We start from the raw sequence: 17928 nt of genomic DNA, 5'->3' as shown, positions 1-17928 counted from the left end.
ATCCCCTGCACTGCGCTGGCAGGGTCAGGTGTGCTTTACATTTGCTGTTGGAAGGCTGCTGGTGTCTCTCACAGAGCTCTCCAGTGACAATGCAGGTTGAATCTGACAGGAAAACTGCTTTCCTCTGACATCTCCAGCTTTCAGAATGTAACTGCTCGTTTGGCTTTAATTAATGGTTGAGATGAGGGAATGATGAATAGATTGTTCCAGCTGTGCCCGAGGGTGGCTGCACGGGGCCAGACCTGTTCCCCTGAGCTCTGCTGTGCCTCCAAACAATTCCATGCAGTGGTTTGGAGCAGTAGAAATACAGACAACTGTAAATTTACCTAAGGAAATGACTTAAGCAAGTTTACAGAAGTAAATTCAAGTGAAGTTACTTGAGCAGTTTGGGAAAGGGCTCCATGTCCCTGGAAGCTTTCAGCTGACAGCAGCACAGATCCTTTCTGATATTATTTCACTCTGAAATGCTTTCCTTTGGTTGAGTAGGTTTAGTTCTCCTCGTAGAATAAAAGCAGAATTTAAAATGTAAAAGAAATTCTGGCTGCAAGATCACTGTGTTAAAGTAGGTGCTTTAAAGAGTAACATCAAGTTGTTTATCAAGTTTGTGATTGAATAATATGTTTAAACCGAGAGCATAAAAACTGGCTTAGAAACCTGTTTTATCTATTAAAATGCTGCAGTAATGGGAGAAACTTTTGAAGTGGATATCATTTCATTCTTATGGCTGTTTGTTTGTTCCATGTAATGTTCTCAGTTTAACAGGGGAAAGTGTAATAAGAAAAAGTAAAAAATGCCAAGTCCAAACAATTTTTCTTTATTAAAGTTTGACTTCTTAATTCCTCTCCTTCTAATGTGTGTAGGAAAAATGCCAATCCCTGAGCAACAGAAAACAGAAGGAACTTGGAATAAAGCAAGTCTATTTTAGGCAATAGTTACAAAGAGGATGCCTGTGAACTGAAGATCACCTCTTGAAACAAAACTTCAGAGCATTTAGGGTTCCAGAGCCCAGCCAGTTAAATCCCCTGGGGCGGGGGAAGCTCTGCATTTCCCACATGGCTCTGAGGAGCTGCTGAGGGGAGGGAATTTCTCTCTCATTTTGAAGCAGGAGCTGTTGGGAGCTGGGAATGATGTCAGGGAAGGGCAGGGAATGTCCCAAGGGATGTGTCCGTGCTCCTGGGGCAGGGCTGGGCTCTGGGGTCACTCAGAGCTACCAAACCCCATTAATTAGGTTAATTAAAAAGGCTCCAGGGGCAGCGGGCTGTGCTCTGTGCCTGCTCTTGCTGAAATTGCAGCACAGGCTCTGTGGACACTGAACAGATCCCAGTTCTCTTTTCCAGCAGCAAAGTTTTGCCTGAATTAAATCCTCTCAGAGACAAAATTCAACACACTAAATTGCAATAGTCAGTTGTTTTTTGGGGACACTTCAGGGACAGACAGACATTTTTGGGACAGATTTAAGAAGGGTGATGCTCTGCTGTTCACCAGCTCGGGTGGACAACTGTGCCAGAGATCAGAGAAATGAACAAAATCCACGGACACCTGCAGGGCGTGGGGGAGGATGTGGAGACTGATGGTGCTGTGAGACAGCTTGCTCTTGACCTGTCCAGATGTTTTGTAGTGAGGCAAGAGTACATTTTGTAAAATGATTATCTGAAAAAATTCTGTGTCCAGCAAGATGTTTTTCATAGCAGGAGCAACTAGAGAAGAACTAACATTTCACTTGTGTGATCCAAGTAATTACAGCACAGGGTAGAAATTCAGAGGAGATGAATGTCAAGGCTGAAATGAAGTGCAATGTGCTCTGGACAAAGTCAGAAGAGGCAACAGAGGAAGAAGTTGTGTCAAACCCACATGGCACAGACTGTGTAGCATCAGCCCTGATTTTTGCCCATGCTGAAGTTAGGTTTTGACTCTCCTAGGGACAGAGGAGCTGTAAATTCCCGTGTTTCAGGCAGCTTTGGGCTGGTAGAAACAGCAGCAGGGTGTAAATCCAGCACTTTTGGTACAGAGAGGGCCCAGAAGTGCCTCGGGGGGAGGTGATGGCACAGGAGGGCAGCAGGCACAGCCTGGGCACTGCTCAGGGCCCTGAGGATCCCTCACTCCCGGCTGGCACTCCAGGGAAAGCTGTCTCACATCTGGGAGAAAACTGTTTGTACATTAGTTTCCACCACTCGGGGTTTTCTCCAGGGTTTATTTTCTCGTTCCTCTGTGCAGAAGGGGAAGATGAGCAGCTGCAGTTTTGGAGAGCTGTGAGCTCCTGGCTGTTGCACCCTCTCTGAGAGTCCTCACATGAAGATTAAATGCAAATTGGGAATTCTTAATGCAGCTGCTTTTCCCTCAAATATCGTTTGGGGCAGTGCCACCTTAAAGAATTGTTTGATTCTGGGAAAAAAAAGAGCATGTTTTAGTAAGATGCTACAAGTCAGGAATAATTTAGCATTGTTCCATCTCAGTCTTTGCTGGAGGTGTTCATTTTAACAGCCGTGAGGTGCTCACCTTTCCTGCCTCGTTCTCAATGCTCAGACAGCTGCTGCTCCCTGGAGCTGCTCTGCTCCCCCAGCCTGGGCAGGGAGAGCTTCCCACGAGAGCCCCCAGCCTTCCCTCCTCAGCAGGGCTTTACCTGCTGCTGCTTATTGATCAGCTCCTATTGATCATCAGCTTCTCCTATTGATCATCAGCTTCTCCTATTGATCATCAGCTTTTCCTATTGATCATCAGCTTTTCCTATTGATCATCAGCTTCTCCTATCGATTATCAGCTTCTCCTATTGATCATCAGCTTCCTGATCAGCTTCTCCTATCGATTATCAGCTTCTCCTATCGATTATCAGCTTCTCCTATCGATTATCAGCTTCTCCTAAATCATCAGCTTCTCCTGTTGATCATCAGCTTCTCCTATCGATTATCAGCTTCTCCTAAATCATCAGCTTCTCCTATTGATCATCAGCTTCTCCTATCGATTATCAGCTTCTCCTAAATCATCAGCTTCTCCTATTGATCATCAGCTTCTCCTATCGATTATCAGCTTCCTGATCAGCTTCTATTGATTATCAGCTTCTTCCTTGATCAGCCCCTGCTCTGTCCCCTGTGCTCTGTCCCCTGTGCTGTGTCCTGTCCCCTGCTGTGTCCCCTGTGTCCCCTGGCTGTCCCTGCAGGGGCAGGAGCTGTGGGATCAGCTCAGGAATTCACTCCCTGTGCTGCTGCAGGGCAGGCACACACTGAGCTCTGCCTCCTTCAGAGCAAACTGCTCCCACTTTGGCTTTTCTCACTGAGTTTCCACGAGGCTTTTGCCTTCCAAACAAACCCAAATCTCATCCTTTTCTCCCTTTTCCCATGCAATACCCCAGCTTTGTTTAACATCATTACTGATAAGAAAATAAAATAAGGGAAGGACCAGTTCCTGTTCATACACAAATATTAGTGCTGCCATGAGAGACACAAATCAATGTGGAGCCAATTAATTTTTATGGCAAGTTAAGTGTTGGCTAATTTATGTATTGATTGGGGAAAAACAATGGATCTTGCCCACATCTGCAGAACAAAGGTATAATTTTTCACTGAATGGACTTTGACAGAGAGAACTTGACAAAAATACAATTAAAATTGTGACTCTTGCAGGATGTACCACAATTAAGGAAAATGAAACCAATAAAAGTTTGTTACACAAGTTAAATCCTTGCTGTAAGAACAGAGGAACTCCACTGAGTTCACAGGAGAAATGAACAGAGTTGCAGCTGCTTTTCTTGCTTTTGGGCAACTTTAAAACCCCAGCAGTCGTGATGATGAAACACAGCCCCCCTTAACAGAGCAGCAAGAGCTTTCTGTTGTTAATGCTATCACCAGAAACATCCCACAACTGATTTTCCCAAGGGAAAATCCATTTTTTCCATTCTGACAGTCTAGGAAGGTGAACTAACACAAATACAGATTTTTGTCAATTGAAGATGGCCTGCTGTAAGAACCAGGATTGCTTTGTGATAGCAATAGGCTATAATCCACACAAGGTTTAATTTCCATGTCAGAACAGGCTGAAACCTTTGGAGACACAAAACTTTGCCTGTGTTATCACTCATTCATCATGAAACAAGTCCTCAGTGTTTCTTTGTAAGGGAAACAGCAGGCTATGGGCAGTAACAGGACATTTATTCATTTGTCTGTATTTCTATCTCATAGAATATTAAAGTTTCTGAATGTGGAGCTCCCCTGTTGGCTTTCAGTTAAGAGGGAGTGGGCCAGGAGCATTTGAGAGTTGCCTGTTGGCATGTCTGACACATTAGACATGAATGATGAGCGTGAGGGAGTTCAGTGTGGTTTTGTGGAACTCAGAAAATTCAGTTCATCATAACTGAGGGTTGAAAAGTTGTCTTCAGCTTTGCTGTCCTGGTGATAAAGTGGGGCAGTTTCCAAATGGGATGAATTTATAGTTAGGAAAATGAGGATTTGAAAACTCCACTTAATGAAAATTGATTTCTTCTCCCCCCCCCACATTAAATATTCACACTTTCAGCAGGAAAATGCTGTTGGAATTGCCTTGGACCACTCAGGGGAAAACGAGAGCATGGTCTGCACTGAGAGTGGAATAACTCCCAGCCCTGAGAGAAAAGGGGGCAGTTTGAGGGAGAATCAGCACTTTTATACTCTGACAGCACTTTTACAGTCTGACAGCACTTTTACACTCTGACAGCACTTTTACACTCTGACAGCACTTTTACAGTCTGACAGAGACAAAGGTTCTTGCTCTGCTGGTGGCATTAGTGGCATTGGCACAGAAATAACCACAGGGGTATTTAATGAATTGCACAGGGGTATTTAATGAATTGCACAGGGGTATTTAATGAATTGCACAGGGGTATTTAATGAATTGCACAGGGGTTTTTAATGAATTGCACAGGGGTTTTTAATGAACTGGACCCTTGTTGTTGTGCTCCTGAGCTGGTGCAATGGGCAGGGAGCCCTGAGCTTTCCCAGGGCTTTGTCCAAGGAGCCCCAGGGGTGCCTGGCAGCTCCAGGGCTGGGCCAGGCTGGGCTGCAGGGCAGGGCTGGCAGCAGCTCACAGCACAAATGAACCCTTGGATTAGAGGAGTTAATTTTAGCTCAGGAATGGCAGAGGAGTGGTGCTTTAGAGAAGGCAGAAAACAGCAGAGGGTGGCACTTTGGGGTTTTTGCTGCCTCCCCACCATCCTTTCTCCCAGGCTCTGAACTCCTCTCTGTGGGCAGTGGCGCTGGCAGCCAGAAACGGGGCTGGGGCTGTTCTGGCAGGAAATCTGCAGCTGCTGAGGAGGGATTTTCCCTTTTCCAAAGAAGCAAAAGGAGTCGAGTCCTTCACAAGGCAGAGGCAGCAGAGCTGGCTCAGCAGCACGTTCAGGCAGGACAGGGAGCCAGGGGAGCAGAGGAATAAGTTTGGAGAAAGCACCAGACATGCCAGGGAATTCAGTTTTCCTGAGTGACTTTGTAATTATTCAGCCACACTGATGAAATCTTACTGATTCCCATTTGTTATTAGGGATGGCAGTTCTGCCCTCAAAAAGTTTGGGAATTTTATATTTGGGAGAAAGCTTTTTTGTTTCTTTCTATGTGTTTTTTTCCCACCTCAACCTAAAAATAAGTTTTTTGATTTTTGCATACGGCAGACATGGTAATTTTTTGGGAGTATTACATAAAGGCCCTCAGAAGTGTCAGCTTTGCAATGTAATGCTATTAATTTGCACTCCAAGTAATTAAAAAGCTAGAACAATATTGAATTTTTCTTCTAACCTCTGATTTCTCAGTTTCACCTTCTATGTAATGGCTGTTTTGTGATTTGTACAAAACTTTTCCCCCAGATTTATTCAATGTTAAAGTCCTGACTTCCATTGATTTTGATGCATGAAACTCCTTGTATTGACATGATCTATTTTCTGGTCAAATGCTCTTGTCTGCTCTTGCTCAAAGTGGGGAGAACTCATCATTAGAGAAACAGGCTGAGGCTGTAGTGGGAGCAGGTTCTGGTGTGGGGTCAGGAGCAGAGCTCACAGGGTGAATGGAACGGTGCCAGTTTGGGTGACAGGACATTCCCAGGTCACTGAACAGCCACTGCACTCCCAGAATGGCCCAGACTTTCCAAAATGTGCCTGCTGCTGGTGAAAATGCACCCTGAGGATGCCCTGATTCCCCAGGGGCACGGCCAGGCTCTGAGGCTTGGGCTGCTGAAGGGAATGGTTTGATGGATGTCCCTGGAGGGAGGAGGGTGAAATGTTCCCTTTCTTGGTGCTGGCTGCAGTGCTGAGCCCTGCTGAGGTGTCCCCGAGGAGCTGTGACAGCTCCACGGCTTCTCCTTGGCCCAGGGGCCTGGCTCGATGTGAATCCCTTGGAGGAGCAGAAATGTTTGCTTTGAAAATCCGCCAAGGGTTGGAGAAAGTGTTGGTGGGGTAAAGGAGGGAAAGCAGGCAGGGAGTAATGGGATGCAGCTCAGTGCAGCCCAAGCCCTGTTCCTGCTGCAGATAAGCAGTGCTGTGCTCTGGGCTGCCAGAGTGACAAATGATCAGCTCTCAGCATCCTCTGGGCACTCAGCTCCTGCACAAACACCGACTGCTGCCAGCTTTTCCCTTCCAGGACCTGGCAGGGTCCCTCTGGCTGTCCTGGCAGGGTCTGCCCTGCCCTTCCACCCTGCCCAGGGCATCTTCTGCCTCCTCTTGTGTCTCTTCAGGGCTCAAGGGAGGGAGAAAGCAGCCTGGGAGGGGAGAAATGGGATGTTGTGTGCTCACCACCAAACCCTGCAAAATCCTCTGAGGGCAGCGTGGAGGGAACGACTCCTTCCAAATCTGTTATTAAAACTGATCACTCATTTTGAGAAACAAGTAACCTCACACTTATCTACCACCTTGAAGTACGTGATCTCACTTTAAATCATGCATTTCACAGTGAACCACACAAACACCAGACCCAAATATATCCTCTGAACATAAAACCTGGGGAATGATAGAATTTCCCATTAAAAATGTATAAAGAATTTGCAGAGACGTAGTGCTTTATTGTGGTAAATTCTGTACCCAAGGGAACAAAAGCATAACTTCAGTAAGTAGGGCTTTGCTATGCTGTACATTTTGATTCTTCACAGTATGTTGATTAGCTTCTTAGTTCTCTTGATTTGAGTATTTTGTATATCCCAGAACTGGATTTACATATTTGAGCTCATTCTGTGGCTTTCTCTTGAGGAAAGTTAGAACTCAGTAAATATTGTCAAAAAAAAAAAAGCCACCATAAGTATTCTTCCACTTCAGAAAAGAAAAGATTTTGAGTTTGCTTCTTGCAGCTATCAGCTAGCCAGAAGAAAACAAATGTACTGGCAAGGATATTTAGCAGAGCAGCAAATTTTAAGTGGTTACAGAAGACTGTTCCTGGAAGGCAGACTCCAAAAAGGAAGCTGTGACCTTTTTTCCTAGGTACCTACTATTTTTTTAATGTTTTATACATAATCTCCTGACTCTGTCTTCACTAAGGATCTGTCAGAAGAGTTGGAGATTTACAGGATTACATGTAGTGATCAAAGGTTTAAGGGCAATTAATCACCACAAGGACTCTGCTCCAGCACTGCTTCTCCAAGAGATGCTTTTCACTTTCCTGCTGCACACATTTCACCCTGATATCTGCTGGTGTGCAAGCCTTGCAGAACAAAATCTCATCACTCGATACCTCAGCTTCTTGTCTTTCTCCTTCTGTTTTCCTTTGACTGACTGAGGAATTTTATTGCAGTCTTGCTGTAACTCTGCAGGCCGTGCTGGCGAGGAGCTGCTTGCTTGCTGAGCTGGTGAACGTGAAGCCAAAGTGCTGGAGGGGCATTCACTGCTCCTTGATCTCGGGAAAGAGCAGGCAGAACTCCTCCTGAGCTTTGGGGGGTCAGGGGAGAGCAGGGACAGTCGGGGAGGAACAGTGTGAGGAGAGCAGGAACAGTGTAAGGAGAGCAGGAACAGCGTGAGGAGAGCAGGAACAGTCTGAGGAGAGCAGGAACAGTGTGAGGAGAGCAGGAACAGTCTGAGGAGAGCAGACACAGTGTGAGGAGAGCAGGAACAGTGTAAGGAGAGCAGGAACAGTGTGAGGAGAGCAGGAACAGTGTGAGGAGAGCAGGAACAGCGTGAGGAGAGCAGGAACAGTGTGAGGAGAGCAGGAACAGCGTGAGGAGAGCAGGAACAGTCGGGGAGGAGAGGAGGAGCAGTCTGAGGAGAGCAGGAACAGTGTGAGGAGAGCAGGAACAGTGTGAGGAGAGCAGGAACAGTGTGAGGAGAGCAGGAACAGTGTGAGGAGAGCAGGAACAGTCGGGGAGGAACAGCGTGAGGAGAGCAGGAACAGTGTGAGGAGAGCAGGAACAGTGTGAGGAGAGCAGGAACAGTGTGAGGAGAGCAGGAACAGTCGGGGAGGAACAGTCTGAGGAGAGCAGGAACAGTGTGAGGAGAGCAGGAACAGTGTGAGGAGAGCAGGAACAGTCGGGGAGGAACAGCGTGAGGAGAGCAGGAACAGTGTGAGGAGAGCAGGAACAGTGTGAGGAGAGCAGGAACAGTGTGAGGAGAGCAGGAACAGTGTGAGGAGAGCAGGAACAGTGTGAGGAGAGCAGGAACAGTGTGAGGAGAGCAGGGACAGTGTGAGGAGAGCAGGAACAGTGTGAGGAGAGCAGGAACAGTGTGAGGAGAGCAGGAACAGTGTGAGGAGAGGAGGAACAGTGTGAGGAGAGCAGGAACAGCGTGAGGAGAGCAGGAACAGTGTGAGGAGAGGAGGAACAGTGTGAGGAGAGCAGGAACAGTCGGGGAGGAACAGTCTGAGGAGAGCAGGAACAGTGTGAGGAGAGCAGGAACAGTCGGGGAGGAACAGTCTGAGGAGAGCAGGAACAGTGTGAGGAGAGCAGGAACAGTCGGGGAGGAACAGTCTGAGGAGAGCAGGAACAGTGTGAGGAGAGCAGGAACAGTCGGGGAGGAACAGTCTGAGGAGAGCAGGGACAGTGTGAGGAGAGCAGGAACAGTGTGAGGAGAGCAGGAACAGTGTGAGGAGAGCAGGAACAGTGTGAGGAGAGCAGGAACAGTGTGAGGAGAGGAGGAACAGTGTGAGGAGAGGAGGAACAGTGTGAGGAGAGCAGGAACAGTCGGGGAGGAGAGCAGGAACAGTGTGAGGAGAGCAGGAACAGTGTGAGGAGAGCAGGAACAGTGTGAGGAGAGCAGGAACAGTCTGAGGAGAGGAGGAACAGTGTGAGGAGAGGAGGAACAGTCTGAGGAGAGGAGGAACAATGTGAGGAGAGGGATGTGGAGTTTCATTCCCTGCGATTCCCATGGCCATTCTGGAGCTGTGCAGGGCCAGGTCTGGCTCCTGGGGTACCCAGTTCCCAAAGCCTCACCCTGGCTGCACCTGAACACCCAGGGCAGGCTGTGTTGGAGTGGAATTTTCTGTTTTAACACCCCTGTGACTGACACTCTGTGTTTGCCCAGCAGCCCAGGCTCCCTGTGCACTCATGAGGAGACTCCAGCTCCTCCAGGAGACCCTCTCACACCAAAGTGTTTGTTAAAAGGTTTTGGCTGAATTTTTCTTGTTTGTCTGGATTGATAAGGGAACCTGGAGTAAGAAACCTCTGGATTTTCTTGGCTAAACCCCTCCCTGTGTGTCGTCCTTGGCTGCAGCAGTGCAGAGCCAGGGGAGCTCCCTGCTGGGAATGTTCTTGGGGGAGCAGGAGGGATGCACTGAGGAACCAGAGGTGCAATTGGTGCCTGCTGTAAAGACTGCACAGATGAGACTTGGAGATTTATATTTGGAGTGACAGAAGCTTGGATTAGGTGCTGAGGAAAACTTGCCCCACTTTGGACTTTTCTGTAGTGTGCAGTTTTTTAAGCCTAAGGAATGCATTTAGAAAGATAGAGAAAAAAAAGTTAAAAGGGAATGGTACTATAAAAGTCCTGTATTTTCCCCCATATTCCTTCTTGCATGACTGAACTAGATTTTATATGTTTTGATGATACCACAAATGTGACATTTCAGCCGAGAGCTGAAATAAAAACGTGTCCTGGAAGCGCTGATGGATCACTGACAGGGCTGGAGCTTCCAAAGCAAGGGAAGAGATGCCAAGCCCTGCATGCAGAGGCTTCAGCCTGAGCTGCCTCACTGCTCTGCTCTGAGCAGGACTGTCTCAGGCTGTGTGCCTGTCTCCCAGCCCCGGGTTCCTGAGCAGGGCACCACCAGCTGTCCCCAGCTGTCCCCAGCTGTCCCCAGGTGTCCCCAGCTGTCCCCAGGTGTTCCCAGGTGTCCCCAGGTGTCCCCAGCAGTCCCCAGCAGTCCCCAGGTGTCCCCAGTGCCAGGCTGCAGCAGGCAGAGCTGTGTCACTGCTGGGATCAGGCCTTGGGCAGTGCCTTTTCCAGAGTAGAGGAGTCAGAAGAGGCTGCAGGGCAGCAGGGACAGTCCTGTCCCCTGTCCCCAGGCAGGGCTGGCTGGGCAGGAACTTTGGGTGGCTGAAGGGCAGGGAAGGATCATCCCTGTGCCAGTGGCACCTCCCTGTGCTGCTGCTGGGCTGCACGCTCAGCCCAGGAGCCTGAAGGACAGTACAGAGAGCAATATTTCACATTTGCTGCACAATATCTCCCCTCACACAACCTCTGCCAACTCCAAGAAAACATAAGCTAAAAATAAAGGCAAATTTCAGAGTGCTTGGGAAAAAAATTGTGCAGCTTAAACATATGGTCTGATGAGAGTCTAAGTAGCTTATATTTTGAGAACTAAATATAGGTGAGTGTATTCTGGTATACTCTATTTAATTGGAGAGTATGGCAAAACTGCAGCTCTGTTCTCTCTTGATGGAAATTGGTGTTACACTGCAAATCTTCCTGGCAGAATGACAGGTGTGATCAAACCTTGTCTGCAGCAGTGCTGGGATCAGGATGTGGGGCTGCAGCTCTGTGCTGTCCCTGCAGAGGAGGGTGAGGCTGAAGGCTGCGAGGGGAGCCCACAGAGCTCTGGCAGAGCAGGGAGCTGTTCTGCCTGTCCTGGCTGGCCCCTAGCTGACAGCACATCAGTAATTGATACCACACTGATAACAGGTTGTAGTGCCAGTAACTTTTTATAACGCCCATGAAATCCCGTGTTCCTGCGGGGAAGCGTCCTGCAGCGCGGGCAGCCAAGCGATGGCTTGCAGATGTCAGCGAGGCCTGGGCCGCTGCCAGCCCCACGGGAAGCTGACCAGATTTGCTGGGCTCCGAGTCAGGGAGGAGTAGTTTGGAGAGCTGGAAGGGGGAGGAATGCAGACCCCACCTGGGATATGTCACAGGCCTTCAGCCAGGCCAGGAACCTCCTTCCTCTTCCTCACATCTGCCTCCTATCCCTGTGCCATGCCTTGAAAGCCAGCTCCTAAACCAGCAGATCAAACAGCCATCACAACTGCAGTGTTATCCCATTTAAAGTGCTTTTGGTTTATAATTTAATCCTTGCCCTGCATTCCTCTGTGTAATATGTGTGAGTGTTTTCCAGGGTTCACTCTGTGCTGCTCGTGCCAGCGGCACAAACCGCGAGCAGCCAGCCTGGGGCAGGAGGGCACCTGCTGGAAATGACTTCTGTTCTCACTGCAAACCTGTGTTAAACGGGCTAAACGCAGCTCAGACACCACATCTGCTAAACTCTGCCAGTCCTGCATGGGCAGGGAGTAAAATTCACCCTCAGGAAAATACCTGGGCACAGCTGAGCTTCAGGGCCTGGTTTGCTTCCAAAACAGAAAGATTCTTTTGAAATCCTTTTTGTTTCCTGGTATAACAGAGTAAAAGATATTGGAGAAACCTTCAGGTTCCTTGCAGGAAGGTAGTAGAGGAACAGGAGCCTTAAGATGCCTTAAAATTCCACAGTCACTCCTTTAGTTTGCTCTTGTGCTCTCTTTTTGTGATATTTCAAAGGTATTTGTGAGCTTTTTCCTGACATTCCGCTAAGTGATTTCCTGTCTAAACAATTGCATTATTATTGCAATAACAGAGGTGCTTATTCCTACAATTAAACATTGCAAAGCAAGTAGTTCTGGCCTGCAGGACCTCCAGGTATTTAATTTCTCCCACATAACTGGTAGCTTGAAGGGATCTTGATTCCAAGGTCCAAAACTTAACTCGCGTCCTTTGTTTATCACCTGTGTTTTTCATCCTTCGGGCCAGAAAGAAAAACACTCAGGGCAGCTTTTCTGGCCCAGTTTTGTCTTTTCCAGCCCTGTAATGAGAGAGAGCTCTTCACTTTGCACGAGAATGAGGGCCCTGGGAAGTGCAGCTGGGATGTCACAGAAAGGCAGCTCTGCACCTTTTCATAAAGGTCTCACTGGCCTCGCTCCAGCCTCATTTTTTATTGCTTGCATTCCTTTAATCCCGGTGCCAGGGAAGTGGCAGCTCTGTGTAACACACTGATAAATGCACAGCACTCTGTTCACCTGCAGACACAGCACATCCATCACATTCCCTCTTACTTCAGGCCAGCCCCAAATTCCACTGGCTGTCAGAGATTCCCCAGCCAGCAGCCCTGGTTCCACAGGCAGGAGGAGGTGGTGAGGCTGGCTGCAGCTGCAGAAATGTTCCATCTGCTGGCCCAGAGGGGAGCAGCCAGCTCTGTGCTGTGAGGGTGCTGGGGCTGCTCCCAGGGGAGGTTTGGGAATGGCTGCAGAGGGAATTCAGCTCTTCCCCCTGGCAGGATCTGCAGTCTGCTCCCAGCTGCCTGCCCAGGGCACCTCTGCTCTCTCTGGGAGCCAGAGCAGGTCCACAGCTCACAGCACGGGCTATGGAGCAACTCAGCAAAGTTATTGCCACACATTCATTCACGTGGACAGATGTTTTTCTAAGAAATTGGATTGTGCTTTAATGCTTCCTCAACAATTATCCAAAACTGTTAGTGGTCCTGGGCACAGTCCAGCTCTGACTAAAGGGTGAGTTTAGTTAATCACAGAGCACTTCCAGCACGTTCCAGAGCTCAGGAGGAGATGTTCTGTGTTCTCAGAGGAGCTGCAGTGCCATCCTCAGCTCCAGGAGGATAACTGGTAAGGGAGTCTTGTGTAAAAGTCACACTGGAGCTGTTACTTCCTAGGGATAAATTCAGTTTCTTTTAAAGTATTATCCTAAGGCTGGTTTTGTCTGATCCATATTGGAGACAGATTTGTAAACTGCTTTGAAAGGTGATTTAAAAGAACAAAGTACAACTATTGAGAATATGCTGAGGCCCAAGAACCTTTTCTGTCTGCATCCCCTGGCCCTGAGGAGCTCTGCTGTTCCTGCAGCAGAATTGCTTTGGCTTTCCTCTTGTTAAAGCCTCAATCAATAGCCAGCTTTGCTCCAAGGGCACAGTACAGGGATGTTTTAAAGCAGCATCTCCTGGTTGGCATCAACGTTTGCTTCATCAGAAATTTGTCCTGCCAGCTGTTCTTTTACAGGCAACAATGTAAAAGAGGTTTTAACTTCAGTTTCCTCTTTGAGGAGCTAATTCCTATCCAGGAGGACTGAGTGCCTGACCTGGGGGTTGTTAACAGAGCACCAGATGTCACTGCTGTCCCCAAACAATTCTGGTTGTTAACAGTTGTTCATTAATTAATTAATGAACCCATCCCAGCAAGATCAGGACACTGGGTAAGGTAAGGTGGTGTCACTGAATAGCAGCTAAAATGCTGAGCTCACATTGCACAATATTAGTAAATAAGGATCATGAGGGACAATAAATCCCCCACACCCTGGTCTTAATTTATTTTAAACAGCAAAACAAATGAAACCAAATTAAACTCATAAGTCATTGTGTGAGCAGCATCCAAAAAAATGTCAGTTCCAATAAATTATGACAAATAAAAGTATTGGCATGAACTCCAAGGATTTCTATCACTGGCACCACAATAAGGCCTTCTTTAGTTGATCTTGAGACATGACTCAAAATGTGAAGAATGAGAATATAAATATAAATAAAGGGATTTTTTTTTTTCCTAAATGCTGAAAGGGTTATTTTTAACACAGTAAACATTTTCATTTTAAGTTAGCACTAGTCAGTGCAATTGGAAGAACTTTTCAGTGGGTTTAGCACAACCAGATGAAGCATTCAAAATGATCTGTACAGAACTGTCATGGAGCTGGATTAAATAGATTATTGTACTAATCAGATTATAATAACCCACAGCATCATTCACAGTCTTCATAATGAGCTCTTGCTAATGAGTTCTGTACTACTTTTCCTTAGATATAACATTTCTGGGAGGAGAGAATTTATTGTTCAAAATATAAACTCTGCACTCATATTTCTTTGTTCATAGCAATGAGTTTTTGTTCTGAAGCACCCAAGATATTTTTCATCCTTTAATTAAATAACATCAGTGTTCAAATAACAGACACTGCCTGTCAAAGAATACAGTGTAGTCATTCAAGTGCTCTCCACCAGAATAATTACCCCACAATCAAGCTGTAATTTGCCTTTTCAAGTATGAATGATCCAGATTGATTGAAAAAAAAAGGAATTGTTTTTTTAATAGAAAATAAGAGATGTTCACATTCTACATTTTTTAAAAAATAATTAATTGTGAGATGTCATTTGGCTAATCTGAAATAGCTTCTGACAAACCCCCAGGACCTGGCTTGTAGCTTTAGATAAATACTGCTGGGAGTAGGAACTGGATCTGTGTAAATTACTCACAGCATCTGTGGCCTTTTCACAGTGAGATTTGTCTTGTCCTGGAACCACACAGAATTTCTGTAGCCAGAACCCTGGGACAGGTAAAGTGCCCCCAGTGCCCCCATCAGGCCCCTTCTCCGTTTTCTGGCAGTGAAAAATTCCCTTTCCCAAATCCCTCTCTCCTGTTCTGGTGGCAGGGAATTGATGGAGCAGTGGGGAAGCTCCAGCCAGAGGCTCTGCAGAGTTTTGGGAGGAATTTTCCTGGGGTCAGGTTCCCCAGGAGTGAGGCTGCTCTGAAACTGAATTCAGAAGAGTTTGGCTTGCTGAGCTTGGCACAGGGTCCTGATTCTGTTTCCCTGCACTCTGTGTGGCTGTGTGAGCACTCAGCCCAGGGCAGCTCTGCTCCTGCCCCGTTTGGGGCTGGCCCTGCACACTGAGAGGGGTCTTTGGTGCCTCTGCAGTAATTGCTCATTTCCTGTAAATGTAATTCATTCTTTCTTTCTTTCTTTCTTTCCATTTTTTAATCTGGCCTTTAAATTTCTGGTTAATCCTGATTTTTATGAAATCCTGATGCTGTACAAGACTTCTCTTCAATACGTTTCTGTTCAAATCAAAGTATTTAATCTGAGCAAATCACCTTGCATGATCAGAACACTGAGAGCAGAAAAAACTTTCAGACAAATGGCTGTTTTATGGAAAGCTGGGAGAGGTACAGAAAAATGTATGTAGAGAAAACTCAAAAGCAAACAAAAGATTTGGCTGGCAAGTTAAATTATAAGGGTAAAGTTTAAAGCTGTTTCTTCCAGAAACCCCTGAAGGTTTTGTGGAATAAGGAAATTCCTTCAGTCCTGACTCTGAAAATGCATAGAAAATTGGAATCAAATGAATAACAATGAAAACTCTGTAAAGCTTTGCTCAGACTCTGAAGCAAACAGCTCCTGTGTTTCCATGAAATGCAGAAGACATTGTTAACTCCCAGTGCAGTCTGTTTGTGTTTGAGCTGCACTGAAACTCTGTGGAAAGAGCTTTTCATGTGGCATTTCTGGTTTGTGGCTGAGCAGTCTTTGGGGTGAATCTGGTGGGATTGTCCCTCCCAGGACCTGGGGAGGTTCACTCTGTGTGCCAGGAGTCAGACACGCTCCAAGCAAACCGTGCAGTTTTGGAGGCGTGTCCCAATTTTCTGAGCTTTCTACAGCTAAAATAAGAAGACAGACTGGAAATTATCTGGTTTTGGTAGAGTTCATCTTTCTGCCAGCACACCACTCTTCATTTTTTTCCCTTTCCTGTGATGTGTCTGCTCCAATTTTAAATAGGACCAAGCTGAGCCATCAGAAAATCTGTTTTTGTCCCACGCAGCTCTCAGGGAGATACAAACCCTGAAGTTGTGCAGCTCTGGGGACTCTGCAGGTGCTTCATCTCCTCCCAGCCAAGCGTGGAACTCCTCCCAGGCTCTTTGCTTTTGTTCCAGCTCTGGGGAATGTTCCTCTCTCAGTATTCTCACCTTTTCATTCATTGAACTGCACTTTTGAAGGGTGTTGCTGAATTAGGGTATGAATTGCTTTTGTTCACAATAGCAGTCCTGAATGTGTAAATCTGCTCTCTGTAGGGATGAATATCAAGATGGATCTATTTGCATAAGAAGCTGATTTTCATATATTTACCCCGTGCTTTCACTGCCTTGTGGTCCCTCAATTAGGGCTTTTGTGGTTCCCTTGATCATGGTGTTTGTGAGCAGCAGCTGTGCAGAGTGAATGTTTGTGATCACAAAAGGAAAGTGAAAAGATCATTTTACACTGACCAAACCTTTGATATCTAAACCCAATTTCTGCATCTGCCATAATCTACTTTTGTTACTTGGGGAAAACTGTTTAAATATAGTTGGGTCACTTGGACCAGATACAAAGAAATATGGTGAATTATCTCAAGAAGGGAATAGTCAATAACAATTCAGTTTGCCCATCTGTGTAATGGACACTGTGATCTTTCAGCTTTTTTTGTTGTTGTTGTTAACAATTCTGTTCTCTTTGGCTGCTTTTCTCTTCAGAGCTGAGATGGGGTGTGCTCAGTGCTTGGCAGGCTGGCACTGGACACACAGACTTGGCAGAGAGATTTTTGGGTATGTTGCTGCTTGGAATTAATTGGTAGATGATTTGTGATGTTGTTTCTGAGAAGTTTTCCTTTTCCAATACACTTATTTTAGAAAACTCACACAAGTTCCCATCCCCAGCTTCCAAAGAGGATCTGAGCAAGCCACGTTTTCATTGCATGGACAAATCCTGATCTGAGCAAGCCACGTTTTCATTTCATGGATAAATCCTGATCTGAGCAAGCCACGTTCTGGCCCAGTAATGGCCAGGTGCCCCTGCCTGCACCAGGTGCAGGAGCTGCCCCTTCATGCACTGACTTTATTTGTGCAGTAAAAGCCAGTGAAGCCAGCTGCAAACAACTGGGGCAGAGCTCTCAGAGCTGCTGGCTCCCAAATGCCACAAATATTTTACTCTTTGGTTTGTGTCCATTTCTCATCATATTTAAACCAGGCATTCATTATTCAGCTTGCTAGCAGGATCTATGGGGAAGAAGCTGTTATGCAAAATAAATCACTGGCAATAAGTTGTATCTCAAATTGTTTTGATGAGGATTTCCTGATTGCAGCTAGAGCTCTTGTACACCAAAAGCCTCAGCTTTGCTCAGGTGGCTGTGTGCTTAATTTCTGTGATTCACAAAGGATTCACACATGTTCTACTTTGTGATTATTTATTGTAACTGTGGTGTCTTGGAGAGACTTCAGGGGAAGATTTATTCTCTGTTAAAGTCACTGTCTTAACAGAGACTGGGACTGGAAAAGCCACTGCACTCCTTCTAGTTTCTGCTGGAGAAATTGCTCTTCTTTTCCTCTTTCCCCTCCATTCCTTACCCAGATAAAGAGCTTGGGTGTTTTTTTAGCAGTGCCAGGTTCCCCTGATCCCTCTGGGGGGAATCTCCCCCTCTGGAGCCCTGGGCTGGGCTCTGGGACCCTCAGGGAAACCTTTCCCTTCCCCCTGAGAATCCCTGGACATCTGATCCTGCTCCGAGCCCCATCACTGCTGACACCAGAGCAGCTCTCAGGAAAGGCTGCAGTGACCAGGTGGGCAGGATAAAATGGTTTCTTTGGTTTAACTCAACTTTTCTCAAAGTCCTGAGAAACAACTGAGCTGGGCTGGAACCTTTCTCCATTCCAGAAGTTTACAATATTTGTTATTTTAGTCCTTTTCACTCGAAGCAGGACAGTACAGAGAGTTTCTCTGCTGAGTGTGCAGTGGCTCAGCTCAGTGCAGGTGCT

The 17928-nt window shown here is 46.6% G+C and overlaps 1 protein-coding gene and 1 long non-coding RNA gene across 6 annotated transcripts in view; one reads left to right on the top strand and one right to left on the bottom strand.

The window, feature by feature from the left end:
• Positions 1-17928, top strand: part of ADGRD1 (adhesion G protein-coupled receptor D1) — a 110987-nt gene that overhangs the window by 26054 nt on the left and 67005 nt on the right. The window lies entirely within an intron of this gene.
• On the bottom strand, positions 775-4806 carry LOC147649863 (uncharacterized). Its single transcript, XR_015277865.1, has 2 exons — positions 2497-4806; positions 775-2382 (listed from the first exon to the last, which is right to left on the bottom strand). It is a non-coding gene; the product is annotated as an uncharacterized LOC147649863 (long non-coding RNA).

This window comes from Cyanistes caeruleus, chromosome 18, assembly GCF_971803275.1.
Source record: "Cyanistes caeruleus chromosome 18, bCyaCae1.hap1.1, whole genome shotgun sequence".
In the NCBI taxonomy this organism is placed as follows: domain Eukaryota; kingdom Metazoa; phylum Chordata; class Aves; order Passeriformes; family Paridae; genus Cyanistes; species Cyanistes caeruleus.
Note: the sequence above shows the minus strand (reverse complement) of the source record. Positions and strands in the feature narration are given on the sequence as shown.